Source organism: Anopheles nili, chromosome 2 (assembly GCF_943737925.1).
Source record: "Anopheles nili chromosome 2, idAnoNiliSN_F5_01, whole genome shotgun sequence".
Lineage (NCBI taxonomy): Eukaryota > Metazoa > Arthropoda > Insecta > Diptera > Culicidae > Anopheles > Anopheles nili.
In genome coordinates, this window is record NC_071291.1 from 40,262,818 (window position 1) to 40,266,389 (window position 3,572).

Consider the following 3,572-nt stretch of genomic DNA (forward strand, 5'->3'; position numbering starts at 1 on the left):
AGAGGGGTGGTGTGTGAATGGAAGGGGAGTTGGGTGTATGGTGGAGAAAGAAGACTGGGAACGGGTAACAGAGAAAGCAACAATGAAATGGCAAAGTGAAATTGTTAGAAAATCTGCTTCTGTTGCCACTTGGCACGATCGCTTAATACGGGCCGACTCATTGTTTTCTGGTGAGGAGTTTTTTTCTTTCTTTTGTAAGTCGACATGCAACTAGGTGAAATGAAAACGAAAAACACGGATGGATGGAGTTAACAAAACTAAGTAAAAGTTCAGGCAAGAACGGTTGAGCAACTTATTTACCTGATAGCACACAATTATGTACCATTTACTTAGTGGAAGCCGTTTGGTTGAAATGCATATTCAAAGCACAGCGCAGCCATACTGCAACGCAATGCAACAAATGCAGTTATGAGTGGGAATTTTCCAGCAAAAAATTGCTCAAAAAATATTATCAACTTTACCGCGGGCTCGTCCGGGAATTGAACCCGGGACCTCTCGCACCCGAAGCGAGAATCATACCCCTAGACCAACGAGCCACCTGGGGAACGGGGCGATCGATACGCTACAGATACCATAGCTCCAGATGTATTGCGCTGGAATGCTTGTCGAAGTTGGTTTCAAAAGTGAAATCATTAATCAACAGTACGGGGATGTAAACTGCACTGCACATGGTGCCAATTCCCGCTCGAGAAGTGCCCAATAACCATGCGAATCGAGCGCTCTTCATCCGAGCTTTTGTTTTATTGATCTGACAAATTGATTTTTTTGAGCAACACCATCGTAACGCAAGCCACAAAGGAGATGTGCCTAAGTGGCAGTTTATCTGCCACAATTCGAAAATTCAGCGAAAAATAACTCTGTAACCGATTCAACATCTCGCTGCATTCCCTCGCGCCATACGTTCCATGATTCCGGGGAAATGGTAAATTGTTAATCCACTTCCTAGCGCCGTTTCGGAGGAATCCTGTTTCGGTTGTTGCTCGCTTCCGTCCCTTTTTGCCAGCACACAAAAGCCAGCGTAGCGGCCGCTACGAGCACGATGGAAACGATGTGTCTTTGTGCTCGAACCCCGAGACGATTATGGGGCGTTGTCACGAACATTCCATTTGGCCGCTCGCTCGCCGGTACGATGTTAAATGCTCCTTGAAGGGGTGCGAAAGATGAATCTTTCATATCTCGGTTGCTCCACTCGGATGATTAAACATTTATGGATGAATAAAATTTCGTTTCCGATCCACTGGGCAACCTCCTTTAGCGCTTGGTGGTGATGGCGTCTCAGTTGCACACGCCCCGTCCGTCGAACGCCAGAACGGCGGGTTTCTGAACTTTGAAATGGAAGCCGCCTCGTTCAGGTTGCAGATGACGGGGTTCCTCGGAATCGGCATCCGCCCCGTTCGGCCTTAGCGTAGTTTGCGAAGGTTTTGAAAGTTTTCTTCATCCAACGCGCCGGAGGAAATCCGACGAACCATGAGCTCGCTCGGGTGTTCTAGCTTCAGCAGAGGGCCTTCAGTTGGGCGCGTTGTTTTACGTAGGGGTGGATATTCGAAACGGCGCCCTGGAAACCTTGTTTAACGTTCATTCGATGCAGGTTGGTGGCGCATTCGCGGTACATTAAGTCGACATTAAGCCAAACAACGCAGATTTCATTTTTGTTACAGCTTTACACGTAAATAAACATCTACTAATTGTGTTTCGAGTTACATTTTCGCTTAAAGCTGTAACCATTTCCGCTGAAATTGCGCTCGCAACATTTGCTCATAATATCGCAGACCGAGAGCCGAAAGTGCTCGTGTTATGTAAATTATGCGCTTGCGTTCTCTTATCCTGAGGCCAAATGGCCACCGATTAATTGAATTACTCCACCCGGGGTGTGCGAGAGGAAAAAGAGAGAGAGAAGAAAAAAAACACCCCCTGTCGGTCAATCAGGGACCGAGCAGGGATTTCCAACCAACCGGCAGATGTGCTAGAACACTGCACTGCTGCTGAAGCGAAAAACGAAGCCCATTATTACATTGTCGTATGAAATTTACAACAGGTTCGGTGGGCTGATGATTTTCGATGACAATGCTCGATGACGCCACTCGACCCTTCCGAGCCCCGTTTTTGGGTTGCCCTCAGGCTGCAGAAGCCCTTAGCTCGCGAGAAAGGCCTTACGCTTTTTTTTTTGGTTTTGTTTTTACCCATCATTTCGATGCACCCAACCGAACGATGTTCGCCGATGCCAAGTGCCATTAAACTGACAGATGTTACGACCGGTAATTAATCCACGTCCCGGGCAGAGAACGATAATTACAATTTCACTGAAAATGTGCTGCTTCGTCACAACGGCAACGGTAACAGTGGCAAACACTGTGTCCCTGTTCACGGCTCGATCCTCGAACACACCAACCCTTTTGTCCCCCTGGGGGTGGGATGTCTGTCTCCGGTTCCGGCCTTGCGGTGCCAGGGCGAAGCACGTGGGGTCCGTCCTTTTGTTTTTTTTTTGGGTAATAATTTCTGCTTGACGTGGTTATTTCTGCATTTTTGGATCGTTTTGATTGAAGCAATTACCCGCAACCGGTTGTGGGCAGGCGGGCCGGTCGTTCGCCTCGGAAGCGTGCGAGGATGTCACTTGCGAAAGGAAGTTTTTTTATTATCATGCTCATGAAACATTGGGAACTTTTTATCTGTTTGTTAAGAGTTGATCATCGGGAGATCTGACGAAACGAGAGCCAATCTTAAGTAGGCCGAAATTTATTGCATTATTTTGTATTGTTCATCTGGTTATTTATTAGTTTCCTTCATGCTTTTCGAAATAGGACGCATTAAACTAGTTTCTGACAATCAACAGCCACGTGTCACGATCGAGATAAATGCTCCTCAAATTGGACAACTTTACAGCATATGTAAAGCATTTAATGTAATGTTTGTGCCGATTGTTCGTCAACGCCGAACAGACGGTGTTTTGCGCAAACAACTGATGTCTTGGCATGTGTTTCAGCTTGTTTTGTTATCGACTGATCATCGCGATCGCTGGCGTTCAATTACTGAATAACCGTCAAAAGTGCAACCAACGAAAACTAGCGACAGAATGCATTCATATCCGCGTACCTTTATAGGCTAAGTATGCATGGTGATATCAAGCTTCACTACGAGATACGAAGTACATGAGTTGCTGGACCAGCTACAGAAAGATTTCAAACACATATCGAATGTAGCCGTGGATGAAGTAATGCAATCATGGACTAAATGCCTCTTTGATTCAGTGTCAATTTCCCATCTGATGTGCGCTACATGATCTTTATTTTTACATTAAATAATTGATCCATTTTATTGTTTATTTAGCGGTTAAGTAAATAGAACTTTATACATAAGTAAGTAAAATTTGTTTGTTACATTAATTGAGCGAAAAAGACATTCAAAATTTGCGAATCATTGGGAATCATCTCATTCCGTGTGGTTTTCGACTCCTGTGGATCTGCAAATTTACGCAGCGCCTCGAATGAACTGCATATAAAAGGTACTCCAGTAAATTAAGGAGCTATAGGTTTATTCGTTTGGCGATCTGCACTTACCGTTAGGTGATCTTACAT

At 45.2% G+C, this 3,572-nt stretch overlaps 1 non-coding gene across 1 annotated transcript; it reads right to left on the reverse strand.

The window, feature by feature from the left end:
• Window positions 1-464: 464 nt before the first annotated feature.
• On the reverse strand, window positions 465-536 carry Trnap-cgg (transfer RNA proline (anticodon CGG)). The gene has a single exon. It is a non-coding gene; the product is annotated as a tRNA-Pro (tRNA).
• Between the last annotated feature and the right edge of the window lie 3,036 nt (window positions 537-3,572).